At 52.1% G+C, this 19,286-nt stretch overlaps 1 protein-coding gene across 1 annotated transcript in view; it reads right to left on the bottom strand.

Annotated features, from left to right (window-relative positions):
• Positions 1-19,286, bottom strand: part of Padi3 (peptidyl arginine deiminase 3) — a 43,358-nt gene that overhangs the window by 23,951 nt on the left and 121 nt on the right. The window lies entirely within an intron of this gene.

The raw sequence follows: 19,286 nt of genomic DNA, 5'->3' as shown, positions 1-19,286 counted from the left end.
AAAAAATGAGTGCTCCTCCCTGGACATCTATAAGGCTCATACCCTCAGACCTCGAGGCTCTGCTCGAATATTAGCTTCTCAGCAACCCTCCAGATAAGGCTGCCTCCTGCCCGCCTGTCCCCGGACCTGTCTTGCCTTTTTCCTGCCTTAATAACGTTTGCTGCTGTCTGTCCTCCGGGCAGCCCAGCTCCAGAGGACAGTGAGTTTGTTTCTTCCTGCTCCTGGAACTTCAGCCTGGAAGCAGAACATTGTCTCGTCACAGACACATGGTAAGGCGTATATATGGATTCTCACTTTCCACCAATCTCAGGGTTCTCAGGCCCGTCTGCACCCAAGGGTGGTAGCACCCAGCTGCTGCAGGCCCTAGGGCTCCGGGCACACAAGACCAGAGCTCTGGACTCCAGAGGTGGAGAGTCTTCAGTCCAGTGGACTTCCACCCCTGGGACCAGCTTGGGGACAGACTTCCTGGCCCATTAGTTTCAGACAGGGATGCCCTGCAGACTTGAGCTATGGGGACACCCAGAGCCAAGCCAGCAGGGGAGGTGACTTTTTCTTCCTTGGTCTCTGAGTCAAAGGACGCAAGCTGTCTGCTTCTATGTGCCAGTTTCAGGGCAGGTCTAGAGATGCTGTGAGGCCTTTGGCCATGGGAACATCAACCCTGGAGAAGTCAGAGGATGCTGATGAGGCCACCAAAGTCAAGTCCACTTATAGATATCACCTGAGGACAAAGATGTGCTGGGGGTCATTTTCCATATCCTCCTGCCTCAACCCTTTCTTGGGCCCCTAAGAACCTACTCAAATATTAAACCTTCCAGAAAACACTTAACCCTCCCTCAGCCCCCACCATGCCACACTTCTGCATCAGACCACCTTGGCCATTACCAAGAGTGACAACGGTCATAGTTCCCATAATCACAAGTCCCGATGACTAACCGTGGTCCTTCTCTACAGAGAGGCTAGAAGTGGAGAGGGACAACCAGACGTACAGGTTCCCCCCACCCTCTCATGAACTCCCCCATCACATCCTCCCTCCCACAGGCCTCCATCACAGTGTACATCCGTTACCATGGAAACCCCAATCACATCTCCCTCCTGCCTTTCCCTCTCCCATACATCTTTCGATCTCACAAACCACCGTCTTGGAGCCCCTTTCCCCCACAGTGGTTGTGCCTCCCTTGAAGCTATCTTCCTATGGCTGGGCACCTCCTGCCCACCTGCCTTGGGGTTCCCCAGGTCCTCTTTCTACTCACTGGCCCTTCCTCATCAGTCTTTCTTGAGTCCATAAGCCTCCATTTTGAATTGAAGTTTTAATTTTTATTTATTTATTTGAGAGAGCAAGAGAGAGAAAGAAAGGGAGAGAATGGGCGCACCAGGGCCTCCAGCCTCTGCAAACAAACTCTAGACACATGATGCCACCATTTGCATCTGGCTTACATGGGTACTGGAGAATCGAACCTGGATCCTTAGGCTTCACAGGCAAGCATCCTAACCGCTAAGCCATCTCTCCAACCCGTTGAATTGAATTTTTTTAAAGGCAGGGTTTCATTTACCCCAAGCTGACCTCGAACTCACTGTGCAGCATAGGACGGCCTACAACTTCTGATCCTCCTGCTTCCACCTTCCAAGGGCTGGGATTAGAGGTGTGTGTCACCACACCTGGTTAACGCAATGCTCGGGATGAAACCCAGGGCTTCATGCGTGCAAGATAAGCAGTCTATGAACTGAGCCATGCCCCCGGCTCTTGAATTGAGTTATGCAAACCCCTGTCACTGTCACTCTGGCCTTGTTCCCACAGGGTGCAGACTCCCAGCACTATCTCCCATCTGCAGTTTCCGGGTTTTCTTTGTTGTCAGTGGTACCTGCCCCTTGAGCCTTTTCCCCGCGTCCACCTGGCCTCAGGTAGGGTGTATGCCACGCTGTTTCATTACCAAGAACTGACCGGCTGCAAACTGCCCTGTCAACCCTACTCAGACATAAACTCACTCCTGGCAGTCCATGCCAGGCCTCAAGCCCCAGCGACCTGCCATTGTTGGAGGCTGAGCCCCTTGCACACTCTGTGCCATGGCTGCCACTACCTTGCTCTTCTCTCAATGCCAGGGCTCAGCTATGCCTCGGCTATGCTGCCAAGCACAGCTCCAGCCACAGCCAAGGCCAGTCCTGGATGCCCTGCTACAGAACTGCTCACAGCTCGCCTGGATCTGTGGCACAGGCCTTCCGGTACTCTGCCTGGGTCCCCAGCCTGTTTATTTGTTATTTATTTATTAGGAAAGAGAAAGGCACCAGGGCTGCAAATAAACTCCAGATACATAAGCCACTTTTTGCATCTGGCTGGCTTTGCATAGGTACTGGGGAATCAAACCCTTGGCCAGTAGGCTTTGCAAGCAAGCTCCTTTAACCACTGAGCAATCACCACAGCCCCAGCTATGTTTCTTTTCTCTTTCTCCTCCTCCTCCTCCTTCTTCTTCTCCTCCTCATCCTCTTCTCCTTCTCCTTCTCCTCCTCGTCCTCCTGCTTTTTCTTCTCTTCCTCCTCTTCTAACTCCTTCTTCTTTTTGGTTTCTCAAAGCAGGGCCCCATTCTAGCCCAGACTCACCTGGAATTCACTATGTAGTCTCAGGGTGACCTCAAACTCACAGCAACCCTCCTACCTCTGTCTTCTGAGTACTAGGATTAAAAAAAAGGCATGTACCACCATGCCCAGCTACCCAAGGCATGTTTCTTAAGAGCTCTAGTTTCTCTCTCTCTCTTTTTTACTCTGTTCCTCTCAGGAAGCTATTGCTGACCTGCCTCTGCTCCCTTAAAGTGGGTTACCGCCCCCCTGCCATCACCTATATGCCAGCACACCTGCTTCTGAGCTCCAGCCAAGCCTGCCCCTGACTTGCACGGGGGCACCATCCATTCTGAGAACCAGTGCTCCCCTCACTCCCACCCTGGTTTCTGGGGCACTCTCTATGAAACAGTTCCTGGGAGCCGCATCTACAACCCATGTGGGCTCTGGAACCCTCCCCAGCAACACTCCTCTTTCCATGCCCCCCCCCACAGAACTGGGGTACAAGCATGCATGGCCACACAGTGTTTAAATGGTTGCCAGGGATCGAACTCAGGCTGTCTCAGGCTTTCTCAAACCCTCATGCTTGCACAGCAAGTGCTCTTCCCCACTGAGCCGTCTCCCCGGCCCTTAGGGGTCAGTTTTGATCGGTCAGCATTGCACGGGTTCTGTACAGCCTCTTTCTTGTTAGTGTAGACAGCCTGTGGTTACAGCTCTGCCATGATTTGACAAGGCCATGGCATCCCAGCCTGATAATCCTTTCACAAAATAAAAGCATTGTCAGTCATTAAGTGTGATGGGCCACCTGAATGTGATGTTTGTGTCACCCACCAGACAACAGTGAAATAGTGAAGTTGTGTGTCCAGTATGCCCATCCATCAACGACGTGAGCAACTTCTCTGAGTCACGAAATGTTGGAAGGGTTCTACCTCTGATTCTGAGCTAACCCAGATCTAACTGTTCCAGACATGACCCACTGTCAAGTTTTATCTGTACCATTCGCCTTTCCCCCAGCACTTGCCGTCTAGATGGTCAAGACAATAGCCTGTGGTGCTAGAGGCATGGCATGTGGGTAGGGCGCTTGCCCAGTGTGCACAGAGCCCTGGGTTCCATCCCAGCACTGCGTAAACCGTGGAGTGGTGCGTGCCTGTGTTCCCAACGCTCCAAGGTGGAAGAAGGAGGATCAGAAATTCAACGTTATCCTTGACAATAAAGAGAGATTAAACCCAGATAGTGGTACACATCTTTAATCCCACTACTTGGGAGGCAGAGGTAGGAGGATCACTATGAGTTTGAAGCCACCCTGAGACTACATAGTGAATCCCAGGTCAGCCTGGGCTAGAGTGAGACCCTACCTTGAAAAACCAAATAAGAGAAAGAAAGAGAGAGAGAGAGAGAGAGAGAGAGAGAGAGAGAGAGACTTCAAGACCAGCCTGAGCTAATGAGATCCTATTTTTTAAAAATGTTTTAAGCCACAAAATGTAAAGCTGATGATTGCTGGGGTGCTCTGTGTCAGGCTCTCAGCCCAGCACCCCTGAGGTCAGAGTTTCAGTGGCATCCCATAACTCTGCTATTTCTACCACACAGATAAGGGCAGCATGCAAGAAAAAGCAATGAGCTTCCAGTACTTGTTACCATTATTTTTTTTTAACTTTTACAAAAAAAAAAAAAATCCTGGGAGGCTAGGGAGATGGCTCAGAGGTTAAAGGCTCTTGCTTGCAGATTCTGATGGCTCAGGCTCAATTTTCCACATAAAGCCAGATGCACAAAGTAGTGTATGTTTCTGGAGTTTGTTTGCAGTGTCAGGTGCCTCTCTCTCTCTCTCTCTCTCTCTGTCTGCAAGTAAGTAAATAATTTAAAAAATAAAATAAATCCCACTGGGTATGGTAGCATATACTTTTAATCAGAGACTGAGGCAGGAGGATTGCCATGAGTTCAAGGCCATCCTGGACTATAGAGTGATTTCCAAGTTAGTTAAGGCTAGGAGTGAGAAGCTCTTTCAAAAAATACAACACCAGAGGATGTTGGGAAGATGGTTCAATGGTTAAAAACACTTGCCTGCAAAGCCTGATGGCCCAGGTTCAATTCTCTAGTATCCACATAAAGCCAGATGCACCAAGTGGAGCATGTGTCTGCAGTTAGTTTGCGGCAACAAGAGGCCTTGTGCATTCATATTCTCTGTCTCTCAAGTAAACAAATCATAATATTTTTAATTTTAAAAATTATTTTATTTATTTATTAGAGAGAGAGGCATAGAAAGAGAAAGAGAGAGAATGGGCACACCAGGGCCTCTTACCACTGCAAATGAACTCCAGACACATGTGTCACCATGTGCATTTGTCTTAAGTGGGTCCTGGGGAATTGAACTGAGGTCCTTTGGCTTAGCAGGCAAGTGCCTTAACTAAGTTCTCCAGCCATAAATTTATTTTTGTTGTGTTTTAAAAATATTATTATTTTGGCTGGAGAGATGGCTTAGCAGTTAAGGCACTTGCTTGAGAGGCCTAAGGACCCAGGTTCAATTCCCCAGAACCCACATAAGCCAGATGCACAAGGTGGTGCATGCATCTGGAGTTCATTTGCAATGGCTAGAGGCCCTGGAGTGCCCATTTCCTCTCTCTATCTGACTCTCTCTTTCTCAAATGTAGAAAAACTAAATAAAAGAACTACTTAAAAACCTATTCCTTAATGAGTGTGTAGCATGTATGTGGCCATATGTGTGGGGGCACATGTGTGTGCAGGTGCTCATGTGTACATGTGCAGGTCAGAGTTAAACATTCAAGGTCTTCTTCAGTTGCTCTTCATCTTACTTTCTGGGACAGGGTCTCTCACTAAACCTAGCCAACAAGTTCCAGGGACCTTCCTGTCTCTACCCCACCAGTGCTGGGATTACAGGAGTGTCTTTTTTTTTTTTTTTTTTTAAAGAGAGAAAAAGAGAGAGAGAATGGACGCACCAGGGCCTCCAGCCACCGCAAACGCACTCCAGATGCGTGCGCCCCCTTGTGCATCTAGCTTACGTGGGTCCTGGAGAGTTGAATCGGGATCCTGTAGCTTTGCAGGCAAATGTCTTAACGGCTAAGGCATCTCTCCAGTCCCCGAGTGGCTGTCTTTTTACACAGGTGCCGGGAACCTGAGCTCAGGGTCTCATGCTTTCATGACACTTCGCCCACAGACCACTTATCTTAGCCCCTGCCTTCATCTTTAAAAAGCCAATAGTTCCTTCTGGTGGCTCGGCTTAGACTTCTGTGACTTGCTGAAAGAAAAACCCATGTAACATGTTTCACATTGTCAATGAAACTGGCCAACAAACCACACACATCAGCGGACAGCCAACCATAGACTCGTGTATCCAGCTGGGCCAAGTAAAGACATTATTTGAATTAAATGAACTTTTGATGGATATTTTTAATTTTTGTTTTTGGTGGTGCAGAGACTGAATCCAGAGCCTTGGGCATGCTAAGCAGGCCCTTTACCAACTCAACTCAGCTACATCCCTAACCTGATATTTTCAACATATTACTTATTTATTTATGAGAGAGTATGGGTACAACCAGGGCCTCTTAGTACTGCAAAGAACTCCAGACCCATGTGCCAATTTTTTTTTTAAATCTGGCTTTACATGGGTATAAGGAAATTGAACCCAGGCCAGCAGGCTTGCAATCAAGTACCTTCAACCTCTGGGCCACCTCTCCTCTCCAGCCTCTATTTTCTACTTCTGATGGGTTTATTAGTGCAAAGCCTTTCTTCTGGTTCAGAACCTTCCCATAGGTCCTGACCCCCTCCAAACCTCCTTCCCTCCCTCTCTGTCCCTCCCCACTCTGTGCTCCCTGCCTGTCCCTCCTCAACCAAGCCAAGCTTGTGTCTAGAACATTCTGTTCACAGACACTTCTAGAATGCCTGGTTCTCTACTTCCTTCTCAGAGGCCGTCCCTGGCCACCTTCAGCACACTGTGTTCTGTGGATGACCCCACAACCCGTGCTCCCCACGCCCTGCTCCGCTCCCGCCCGTGGCACCCGTCACCCAGGGTGATGCAGCTGCTACCTGCCTGGCTCTTCTCTAGAACAGGGCCACCTGTCCTGTCGCACCTCTCAGTGACACTGCTGTCCTCAGCGCTCCGTGCCTGGCATGGGCCAGGGACACGATCAAGTCCGTGTGGACGAGGACAGGGACTTTGTGAGGAGCTGGGGTGACCGACCCCGTCCTCCTCGGCCAGAGCTGAGCCGTCTGAGCTCCAGCCCCGGACGAGCCCAGAGCTCTGCTCACGAGTGTCCTGCCGCCTCCCCTCCCTCTGTCCCTGCAGACGCGCCTGCTCAGATGGCAGTGGGAAGTGTGCTGCGGCTCTAACCAAAGAGGGGCTGGCCCGGCTGCGCCTAGAGCCCCGCTGTTGTTGCGCTTGAGGTTCTCGTTCTGTACCCCAGGATCTCCTCAAACTTATGATCCTCCTGCCTCGGCCTCCTGACTGCCGGGTTACAGACCTGCCCCCCATGCCTGATCCGATGTGACCCTTTCAGGGCTCCAGGGCCAACCCCCGGCTTTGAGCAAAAAGTTGACATCTCCAAGCCACAGTCCTGGCCACATAAGGCCCGGATTCAGAGTCGTGGCGGGAAATGATGATAATACAAAGGTGGTGGGAGGGGGAAACACCGTGGCATAGCTCTCCTGGGGCTCCTGGGACATCCCCCCATGGTCTAGATCTGGCTGCTCCCACCCTAGGTTTGCTCAGCAACACTGAGGCGGGGTGGCCTCCTTCCACAGGTGCTGGGTGTGTGGCAGCACATACAGCCTACAGGTGTCCTCCTCGGGACAGCTGGTCTCCCACAGGAGGCAGCTAGCGGCAACACTGGCTCAGGGTCACCCTAAGTGACTCTTGCCTAGACCTCTGGGAGGCCAGCTCCAGTCAGCCCCACAGTCTTCAAGGCTTTGCCATCCTCTCCCTGTCCCCATATCCCAGCAGGTGACAGGTGACAGCTACAGCCTTTCCTTATGGTGTTCCAGTGAGGCAGGTTATACCAGGCAGGTGCTTTGCAGCAGCCTTGGACTCTCATCCCCTTGGCATCCTGACCCCACCCACCCAGGACTTCCTTGGGCACCAGGCTCGCACTGTTACAGGTCCATGGGCAGTGGTGGATTAAGTGACAGGCAGGCATGGGAGCTGGGAGGACATGGAGCTCTTGTGCGACCTTCCCATTGCTGCCTCTCTGTGAGATGTCACACATGGCATCCTCCCCATCAGAAGTCTCATTCTGTCTTCCACATCTCCTAAGCCATTCTCCATCATTCTTTTGTTTCCACTATTGTCCTGAGATGCCCCTCCCCCATCTCTGCTGGGATGTGAGGGGCAGCTTTTCTCTCTGTATTATTTTTACTTAAATTTTTTTTTAATTTATTTTTGAGATGGGGAGGGAGAGAGAAAGAGAGAGAATGGGTGCATCAGGGCCTTTAGCCACTGCAAATGAACTCCAGACACATGCACCTCCTTGTGCATATGACTTATGTGGGACCAGGAGAATTGAGCCTGGGAGCCTGGGTTCTTAGGTTTTGCAGGCAAGCACCTTAATGGCTAAGCCATCCCTCCAGCCCCATTTTCTCCTTTTTAAAGACCCACTTCATGCCGTCTCTTCCACAGAGCAACCAATGGCCTCTGCAGAGTGCTCTGAGCCTTAATTTTCCTCCTCTGGACACATCTAAATGGCTCCTTCCCCTGATTGGGGGCTCCCTAACCACCGGGTTCAAAGTGTACCGTATTTGGTGGATGGCACTCTCATTTGTCTCAGAGTCCCGGCAGTCTCGCCCACCCTGATTCAGAACCCCAATCCTTTCCCCTGGGCCCCACAGCATCGGTGGGACCCCTTCAGGTCCCTCTGTGTTACCCAGAGCAGTACTCAGCCTGACTCACCCTGTGCTGTCCCCACTTCGTGCCCAGAGCAGCGCCATCAAACACGCCCCCGCGGAGCACGGCAGCTGCAGGAGAAAGGAGCGTGCCAAGGAGGGTGAGCATGGGGAAGGCAGGATGAAGGCAAAGCCCCGGCCCCCTCCTCACCCTGCCAAGGCAAGGCTTGTACCCACCCGCCCGTGGGGATAGCACGGGGCAGGGACTCTTGTGGGGATGGAGCCCACATTTCCAAACACCTCATATGCACGAGGCGTACACTGAGCTGGCAACGTCAAGTGACCTCAAGTGCTCCTCACAGTAACCTTCCCAGGTGGGCGTTTCTGTCCCCATTTGCCAGGTGAAGACATCATCTCGGAGAGGTGAAGCAATTTCCCTCGGGTTGATCAGCAGGGAGCAACCCCGTTGTCTCCCTCAGTGGGCTGATGCTAAATTAGCGTGTCATCCAAGGAGGTCTGGGAGGGTGCAGGGAAGAAGCAGAAATGTCTCCACAAGACTTCCTCACCCTTTCGGGGGCTCTTAGGGAGCAAATCGGGGAAGACCTCGGGCAGGATAAGGGCCCAGAGGCCCAAAAGCCAGTTTCTCGTCCCCACCTGCCCCAGCAGGTCTTCCGGCCTGAGCACTTCCCATGACACCCTTCACACCCTTCTCTGTAATTAGAAAGCATTTCCTTTTGCTAGGCTGCAAACTTCCCTGTCTAGAAGCTTCTACCTTCTGCTGCTCAGCCACTAGGAAGTTTATCACCTGGTCTCCAGGGAGAGGGTGACATGTACTCGATCTGTGGCTTGGCCATTACTGATACATGGTGACAGGAGCTAGGTGGGCAGGGGACGGGGACCAGTGTGTCCTTGGGGCTTCTCAGCCCTGTGATGGCCAGTGGTGGTGAGACATACAGATTAGGAGTAAAGTAGCTTTTTTAACATTAAAAAACTTTATTATTTATTTATTTATGTGGGGGGGGGGGGAAGAATGGACATGCCAGGGCCTCCAACCATTGCAAATGAACTCCAGGCGCATGCGCCTCCTTGTGCATCTGGCTTTACATGACTACTGGGGAATGGAGCCTGGGTCCTTAGGCTTTGCAAGCAAGCGCCTTAACTGCTAAGCCATCTCTCCAGCCCTTTAAAAAAATATTTTATTTTTAATTCTTTATGGGGTGGTGGGGGGATCACACACTCGTGTGGAAGGCTCGGCATAGTTAATGAGGTTCATTTACAAGAAATGGAGGACTAGGAAGAGGCTGGAGTAGAGCCACAAGCACATGGGAGAGAGAACCTAGGAGCTCACGTAGGGAGATTTAGAAGAAACGCGCACTAGTGTGGAAGGCACAGCATTTGCCCTGAGCCTCCCCATGGAAGAAAGTTAAGAGAGAAAGTGGTGATGGTTTAAGGAGGAACAGCAGAGAGAAAGAACGAAAGCAGAGCCCAGGAAAGTCAGATGAAACATGGGTAGTAAAGAGAGCTACACCCTTGGTTACCCCAAGTTTAGAGAAGTGACAAAGACAGCAGGCTCAAAGTTTAGAGGAGATACCCACATGGTAGATCTGGAGTATGAAGAAAAGGGCTGGAGAGACGGCTTAGCAGTTAAATGTGTTTGCCTGCAAAGCCAAAGATCCTAGTTTGATTTTCCAGGACCCATGTAAGCCAGACATACAAGGGGGAGCATGCATCTGGAGGGTGTTTGCAGTGGCTAGAGGCCCTGGCGCACCCATTCTCTCGCTCTTGCTCTCTCTTTCTCTCTCTCCCTCTTTTTCTCTCTCAAATAAATAAATATGTTTTTTAAAAGAAAATACACACATGGTAGACTCAGAGATTACAGAAAAGGCATACATGTAATTAAAGTAAGAAGTTATTCCAAAGCATGAAGCAGAGGCAAGCAGAAATCCAGGCCAAGCCACAGCACTCCCCCTACCCAGCATGGCTGGGAGGATATGTCCAGACAGATCACAGGGCAGAGAGGGTGTAGAGCATGGACGAGCCTTTACAGTCGATTGAAAATGTATTCTTTTTTTTTAATTTTTAATTTATTTATTTGAGAGTGACAGACACAGAGAGAAAGACAGATAGAGGGAGAGAGAGAGAATGGGCGCGCCAGGGCTTCCAGCCTCTGCAAACAAACTCCAGATGCGTGCGCCCCCTTGTGCATCTGGCTAACATGGGTCCTGGGGAACCGAGCCTCAAACCGGGGTCCTTAGGCTTCACAGGCAAGCGCTTAACCACTAAGCCATCTCTCCAGCCCGAAAATGTATTCTTTCATCAGATTCAGGTATGTGGGGGGAAGACCTAGGGGCAGGGACCAGCATATCATTAGAGGTTGTCACCCCTGTGATGGCCAGTGGTGATGAGACACACGGGTTAGGCGTGAAGTGGCTTTTTTATATAGTCAGCTAGGGACACGCCCAAAGAAACCTAGATGCCACTCTTCCCTGGTAAGACTAGAACTCCAGCCTGACTCTGCTTCATCCAAGATGGATACAAGCAGAAGAGGCAGCTCCTGATTCTTCCTCAATGAGCTTGGGGGTGAGGGAGGGAGTCCTGAATCAAATCAGAGTCTTTCCTGAACTCCGCAAGGCAATGAGGCTCATGCTCATTGGATGCCTCATTTATAATAGGACTTAATTCATGCCTCTGCATGAGATATTCCAGGTTTGTTCTCTCTCTTTCCACCAAGTGGCTAGAGGGGAACTTCTCTTTTCATACATTTTTTCTCTTTCACACTTTTTCTTTCCATCTCACCTCCACTCTCGCTCAAAATCTCCTAACTTCCTCTTCTGTGAGTCCACACTTTCCAATTGATTCCTGAATAAACTTGTCCAAGGACCTGAGGTATGGGGTTCACGAGCCTGGGGAGGGTCTCCTGCATGATTATGGAGACCTAATCCCTCCCAGAGCTCCAGTCCTGCAACAGCTGGCAGAAAGGGGAGGATGGCACGGAATGGAATGCCAGGTGGAGGAGCAGCCCCGGCCACCAGGAGCCTAATGTGTCAATGCCCGGGTGTCCTGGACTGACTCTGGAAGGGGCATGGTCTAGGTGACTGTCCGTCCCCCCTGAGCCCGCCAGCTCTGTGGAAAGTTCTCCTGGGATCCAAGGATCAGGCTGTAGTCTCAGGCCCCACCAAGGCAGACAGTCCCACAGGCTGGCCGCGTGCACCCCAGAACTCTGACCCCGAAAACCACAGAGCTCCCATTAAGACTGTGCGGGTGTAGCGGAGGATGGCTTAGTGGATAAAGTGCTCGCCATGCAAGTTCGGAACCCCAGAACCCATGTAAAAGCCAGACACAATAGTACCTGCAGCTGTAATCCCAGCACGCCTAGGGGAAAAGTTGGGTCAGAAATAGAAGCCCGTGGATGTGCAGTGATGAGCAATGAGAGACCCTGCCTCAAACAAGGTAGAAGGTGAAGGCTGACACCCGAACTCGTCCTTGTCCTGTGACTCCACATGCACGCCATTTCATGCATATACCTGCACTCACACGTGTACACATGCACACATATGTGCACGAACATCAAAAAATAAGGGGGATGGAGAGATGGCTTAGCGGTTAAGCGCTTGCCTATGAAGCCTAAGGGCCCTGGTTCGAGGCTCGATTCCCCAGGACCCACGTTAGCCAGATACATAACGGGGGCACACGCGTCTGAAGTTCGTTTGCAGTGGCTGGAGGCCATGGCGCGCCCATTCTCTCCCTCTCTCTCTCTCTCTCTCTCTCTTTCTGCCTCTTTTTCTGTGTGTCACTTGCAAATAAATAAATAAAAATAAGCAAAAAAAATTGTTTTAATAAAAAGGACTGTGAGTGGCTGTTCTCAACACACTCCCCTGAACGCTGCTGTTGTCCTGCACAGCACCAGGCTCCAGGGACACGATGAAGAATGACCTACTCTGACCCTTGGTCTGCGGCCCTGCCCACAGTCTCTACTCTCCATCTGTTTCTGTCCCCTGCAGGTGGCCTGCCAAGCTGGGATGGGTGTGGGTCACTGGGGATACAGAGCAGAGAGGAGGCAGAGTACAGTCAGGGGACCACAGCACAGAGGTGGGGTTCAACCTCCATGCGCACCCACAGCCCTCACTCCACCCTGTCCCTCACACTAACCCAGCCACGTGGATGATATCCAGATAAGGAGCTCCCTTTGAGTTGAGCTCATAGAATCAGGCAGACCTGACTTCAAATCCCAACCCCAGCAATTGCAGGCCATGTGACTTTTACAAAGTCTCTCATATGGGGCTGGAGAGATGGCTTAGTGGTTAAGAGCCTCGCCTGGGAAGCATAAAGACCCAGGCTCGATTCTCCAGGTCCTACATAAGCCAGATGCACATGGTGGCGCATGTGTCTGGAGTTCATTTGCAGTGGCTAGAGGCCCTGGTGCACCCATTCTCTCTCTCTGTCTCTTCCCCTCTCTCTGTCTCTAATAAATAAAAATAAATCTTAAAAAATATTTTTAAAAGTCTCTCATGTGCTTTGATGGTATCATGGTAAGCATGACTTCCATGATAAGCCTTCCAGAAAAGTCTCTTCACCTCTCTGTGTTTGTTTCTTTGCAAAATGGAAGTCATAGCCATACCTGCCTCCGAGGCTTCATTGTGGTCATTGCTGCCAAGAGGGGCATCAGAGAGGCCTCGAGGGGATGGGCAGACCCAGGAAGGGATGATTCGGGCCATGGATGTGACAGCTGCTATGACCCCTTTGTCCAGAAAACTGAGACACTCTGCTAGATGCTGAAGCCAGCACCTGCAGGCCGAGGTGATGTACACCTGTGACACCAAATATTCAGGAGGCCATGGCAGGAGGAACAGCGTTCAAGGCCAGCCCGGGCTATAGACCATCTCAACAAAACAAAACAAGGTACTGAGAAGATGGCTCCACAGCTAAGATCACTTTCTGTGCAAGCTGAGACCACCACAGTTCGATTCCCCAGTACCCACATAAACAGCTGGGTAGAGCTGGGCATAGCGGTGCACACTTTTAATCCCAGCACTCGGGAGGCAGAGGTAGAAGGATCACTGTGAGTTCGAGGCCACCCTGAGATGACAGAGTGGATTCCAGGTCAGCCTGGGCTAGAGTGAGACCCTACCTCGAAACAAACAAACAGACAAACAAAAAACCAAAAACAGCTGGATATAGGCAGGGAACGGAAACCAGAGGATCGCTGGGGCTTACCGACTGACTAAAAACAGCCAAGGCAGAATTTCTGGGTTGAGGGGAGACTGTCTCAAGGAAACAGGTGGCTAAGGGAAAAGAGAAGGAAGGACACCTGATGCTCTCCTCCACACATGTGAGCACAGGGCACACACACATGCATGAACCACACGCACATCACATCACACATACTCTACACACACAATGTCCAACGTTTACCACCCCCCCCCCACCATACACACACGCCTTAAAATAAAGAACAAACACCCAATGCCCTGTCTTTTGGGTAGCTTCTCCATGCAGGCGCAGGGCATGTGGACTCCTCTCCAGAGCAGGTGGAAGGCGTGTGCTGAATGGGAACACAACATAGCAGGAGGCTCCTCAACAGCGTGGTGTGCTTGGTGACCGGAAGTCACTCAGACACGTGGCCCTCCTTCTCTCAGCTTGATCCCCTCCATCCTACCCTGGCTGATGGTGGCTAACAGCTAACCTCCCTGGCATATGCACATTCCCCAGCCCCAGGTCTGCACCACACAGGGTGTGACTGCGCCTTCTGTCTTACTAGAGATAGCCATCACTAGGTGACTCGTGGGCGGCTTACAACGCCCTGTCATTGTTCAGTGCAGGTGGCCCAGCGAATCCAGAAGGGGGGCCCGCGGCAGGCCTTCCCTCCAGTGGACACAGGGCCAATGGGGCAGTTGTCACTCCCTGCTCTTCCCAGCAGAGGTACACAGGGTTAGGGTCAAAGGACCCCAGGAGAAAGAGCTGTGAATTTCAAGTCAGTGCCATGAGTCACGTTTCCCCTCCCCCAAGTAGAGCTGCATCCTGTGGGTGATGAAATTCCTCATGAGTAAAGTGAGAACGATAAAGATGTCAGCTGCACAAACAATGGCTGATGTCACCCTACCTAGCCAGGGAGAAAGCAGACTAAGTGAGTGACCCAAAGTCACACAGCCTTCAAGGACCAGCCAGAACTCCAGCGGAGAGTCAGGACTAGCAGCGACATCCCATGCTGAGGGGCCCCTGAAGTGGCTCTACTTCCTTGAACGTCCTCCTAAGGAAGCAGCCGGCTTGATGCCCGTGGTTGGGGTTGGGGAGGAGAGAACTTAGTCTTCCTCCTTCCTCTGGTCTACCCACTCCACCCCATGCCCATGTCCAGAGCCTTGATGGCCCTCCTGACTCACGAGACCTTGGCTGCAGCTAGGGAGGGTCCCTTGTGGAGTCTGCGTCTTTCTTTTGCCTAGCTCACCTAATGCTGGGCTGCTATATAGTGGGAAAGCTATGAGGGAAGTGCTTGCTAGCAGGGCTTCAAGTGGCCTTGGACTCTGATGCAGGGTGACAGGGACTCTGCTCTGGGGCTGTCCCTCCTGAGAGGCCAGGCCTGCAGCGCCCAGCTTCCTTAGCAGCAGTGCAGGGCCTGGGTGCTAACAGGCTTTCCAGTTCACAGCTGGGCTCTGTCCCTGCCTCCTGCCAGGTGGCTCTGATCCTTCTCCAGCCTGGCATCCCATCCTCCAACGTGGGGGGAGGGGCAGGACTGCAAGGAGGGGACAGCGGTCAGAAGAACACGTTCTGGGGGTGAGGAGGGATCTGTATCATAGGCCAACAGCCCTCTCCACTGTTTGGACCTAGAATCTTCTCTCAGGTCCACCTGCTCAGGACAGTAGAAGCTGCACTCAGCAGGCTCTGGTCCCTCTCAGCTCTCTGGCCCTCAATGAGAGGCAGGATGGGAGCTGTGGAGGTGGGGACAGACCTAAGCCTTAGAAGTGAAGAGAGAGGGCTGGAGAGATGGCTTAGCGGTTAATCGCTTGCCTGTGAAGCCTAAAGACCCCAGTTCGAGGCTCAATTCTCTAGGACCCACGTTAGCCAGATGCACAAGGGGGCGCACGCGTCTGGAGTTCTTTTGCAGGGGCTGGAGGCCCTGGAGCGCCCATTCTCTTTCTATCTGCCTCTTCTGTCTGTCACTCTCAAATAAATAAAAGTACCAAAAAATTACAAAAAAAAAGAAAAAAAAGAAGTGAAGAGAGGCCTGAGGAGGTCAATGTGGAGAGAAAGATTCCCGGTCAGGCTCAATATAACAGGAGGCAACGAGGATCCCGGGACACAGGGAAGAGGAGCTTGAGGCCACTTTCCAAAGCAAAAACCGTTATCCATTTTCTGTTTTGTTTTGTTTTGTTGTATTTCTGCAATGCTAGGGATGGACCTCGTGCATGTTAGGCAAGCTTTCTGCCACTGAGCTACATCCCCGGCCCTCATTTTACTTTATATTTTGAGGTTCTCACTAAGTTGCCCAAGCTGACCTTGAACTCATTCCGTAGACCAGGCAGGTCTTGAACTTGTGATGCTCCTGCCTCAGCCTCTTGAGAGCTGGGGTGACAGGCCAGTGTCACCACATTCTGCCCAGTATCAGTGTCTCACCTTGTTGCAGACCGCAGCTGTGAGGTCCCAGGAAGCCGAGGACAGCTCTCATCCCACCTCATGTTCTCAAGGACTTGCAAAGTTAAGCCCTGACTGTCAGGTTCAAACAAGGGTGCTTGTCCTGCTCTGGGTCCAGTGACAGGATGCAGCAGGGAGAGAAGGTGCCCAGCCCGGCCCCAGCTGGCGCCTGGTACTTACAGCCTGTCAGTCCCAGAAATTAGTGTCCCATCACGTTGTAATTACTTCACCGGGAGCTCAGTTCTACTCATGTAAATAAAATAAACAGCAGGAAGGGACACACCACAGGCGGCAATGTGGGTTTTGGAATTCAGGAAGCCCAGGAGCTATTCTGGCCCCCAGTCTCCTCATGGGTCATCTGGGAAATTGACAATACCTCTTCCCCTGCCCCCCTCATCCTGAAGTGCTGTGAGGAGTGGTGAGCTAGCCCACTGAAGTGAGGGTGTCAGAGTGGTGAGCTAGCCCATTGGAGTGAGGTGGTCAGAATAGTGAGCTAGCCCATTGGAGTTCAGAGTGGTGGGCCAGCCTTCTGGGGCATAGAGGCCTGGGTGCTGAGCTAGACCTCCATGGGGTGCAGGTTCGACTGTAGTGTGTACTAAGTCCTGAGATCCTAAAGGCTCCCTAGACGGAGTTACCACACGGCACACAGCTATCCCAGTCACAAATATTTCTCCACATAGCCAGACTATGCAGCCCCTGGGGGATTAATCACTTCCTCTGACGTCACTCTTCCGCACCCTTTGTCTGGAGGGCTCAGACTCCAAGCCATGCAGGTGACCTGCACGCTGCTCAGCTGGTGGGGGGGGAGCTCCCCACATCTATCCACAAGAGCAGTGAGAAGCCCTTTCCTCAGCCTTAGCTGGAGCCAGACACTGAGCAAAGAGGTGAGGGACCCCACGTTCTTCATCAAGGGAGCCTCGCTCTAGGACAGCTCAGCCCCGGGGGAGCTCAGGGGACCCTGCAGGCCTGCTAGCTCCAGACACCTTCTCCAGACAGCTGCTGCTCTCCTGGGCAAAAGACGCCTCCTCGGAGCTGCAGCAAGAACTCCTGTGCCCTACAGGTGACTCCCGGTGACTGTGACACTCATCATCTCCTGGAGTGCAGGGTCCCAGGGCTGGAGGTTCAGGTCTCTCATGTCACTTCAGTCCCTCCCAGATGGCAGCTGCTACAGCCCAGACGGCAACCTCTGCCCTCACCTGCGCTGACTACAACAAGAAGATGCCAAGGGTTTTGGTGTCTTATCTACATGTTCAGTACCATCCACATCCCCTCCCACCTCTGAGAAGCAATGGGAAGACATGGGGGGGGGGAATCCCCAGAATCCTTCACTTCCAGGGCACCCAATATGCCAGGGTCTCTGTGCATGTCTCATTTGTCCCCTCCCTCGCAAACCCATTAAGATGGTACTGTCTGCTCATCCGTCAAGAGCCGAAACGGGCTCCGGGAAGTATAGCAGCATGCCTGAGGTACCCAGCCAAGGATGAACGGAGCCAGGATGAGTCAGTGGGGTCTGTTTAACTTCAGGGTCTGGGCCCTTTAAATCCACACCGGGCTACAGAAAACACCCGGCTCATCACATAGCATGTTCAACATGGGGCCATGAGGGCCATGAGGGCCATGGACTGAGCACTCTCCCGGTCAAGTGTTCAGTCCTGAGACAGAGATATGACCCAGGTCTGAAGGTTGAGAGTACCTTCTGGAGTTAACCTCGCCCCAGAGTGAGATGGCCTAGAATCAGGATGGTGGGACCCATGAGGGACTCCTTCCCTGCCCTCAGGATTGCCAGAAGCCATGCAGGATGGCACGGTTCCTCCAGGCTTCAGTGAAACAGCAGGCTGTTGCCACATAGGTGGGCTCATGCAATCTCTAGAGAAGTTATTGGGGATGCGGCCGCTTGGTGGTACACAGCTTGCCCAATATGCATAAAGCCCCAGCGCCCCTAACAAAACTCCTCTCTCTCACTTCCTTTCTTCTTATTGGGAATTTCATTCTTTATTCATTGAACCTGGAGCCTTGAGGTAAAAGGGCAGTGGTGGAGCTGGAGAGGTGGCTAACGTTTAAGATGCTTGCCTTCAAAGTCTAAGAACCCAGGTTCCATTGCCCAGAACCCACGTAAGCCAGATGTACATCGTAGCGCATGCATCTGGAGTTTGTTTGCAGTGGCTGGAGGCCCTGGTGCATCCATTCTCATTCTCTCTCTCAAATAAATAAGATATAAAATAAAATAAAAGGGCAGGGGCAAAAGGGACCCCACTGGCCACATGGAGGAAACCAGATCTAACACCAAGGCCCCAGCAGCAGATAGGCTCAAGGTCTGGCTTCCAGGGCTCCTGACTGTCCCCATACCTGTCACTAGGACCCCAGTGACACTGTCCCAAAGAGGGACAGTAAGGTTTCTGAGACTGAAGGCTAGGTGGGCAGTGGCGCATGGCATTCATTCACTGGTTGAGAAAACACAGGTGCTAAGACCCAAGAGAATGACGGGAGCTCAGCTATTGCCTGGGACCCCATAGTCCTTAGCTCCCCGTGGACGGAACCCCCTCCTGGGACCCCATCGCAGAGATGGAGTCAGGAGACAGATGCAGAGGCCCCAGAGATCACCGTGGACGACTACTCAGTGGCCAAGTAGGAAAGCTGAGGCTGAGCCAGGTCCCTGTGTCCCCTGCGAGGCACAGCGAGGACACAATTTGGAAGAACAGGAGAAGCTGGCCCACTCACGTGCTGTCATTTACTGCTATCACGGCGCCACCATCACGGCCACTGCCGTCACCATCATCATTATCACTCCCATCGCCATCGTCACCATCATTCACGGCCAGCCTAAGTCCCAGCTTTTGCTTCAGGCTCATTTCTTAGATTAGGTCATTGAGTTGTCCCCTGACCACTCCCTCCTGAGTCCAGTCACCCTAGTTGGCCCTGGCTGGTCTCCAAGGGTCAAAATGCCATACACAGCCCTCAATGCAGAGCGGCGCAGAGTTGGCCAAACATGGAGCGATAAAGGGGAAACCCAGAGCCCTCCTGGCTGGCTTGAGCCAATATTCCTTCTGCTGCTACACTCCGGTCAGAAGACAGAGCCCAGATTTCAGCATCTGGTCCCAGAGTTCAAAGTGGCCTCCCAAGGTGACCGTCATCCAGGAGCTGGACTCAACGTCCTGACCCAGGCATACCTGCCCAGAACCTAGTCCATCCCTTCTAGGATCTGCAGACACTCCCAAATTCCTTGCTGTCAAAATGACCTCTTGTCAGGTCCTCCGAGTTCCATCAGCCTAGAGCCCCCCCCCCCAACT

This window comes from Jaculus jaculus, chromosome 5 (assembly GCF_020740685.1).
Source record: "Jaculus jaculus isolate mJacJac1 chromosome 5, mJacJac1.mat.Y.cur, whole genome shotgun sequence".
In the NCBI taxonomy this organism is placed as follows: Eukaryota; Metazoa; Chordata; class Mammalia; order Rodentia; family Dipodidae; genus Jaculus; species Jaculus jaculus.
This window is presented reverse-complemented; position numbering and strand designations above follow the sequence as displayed.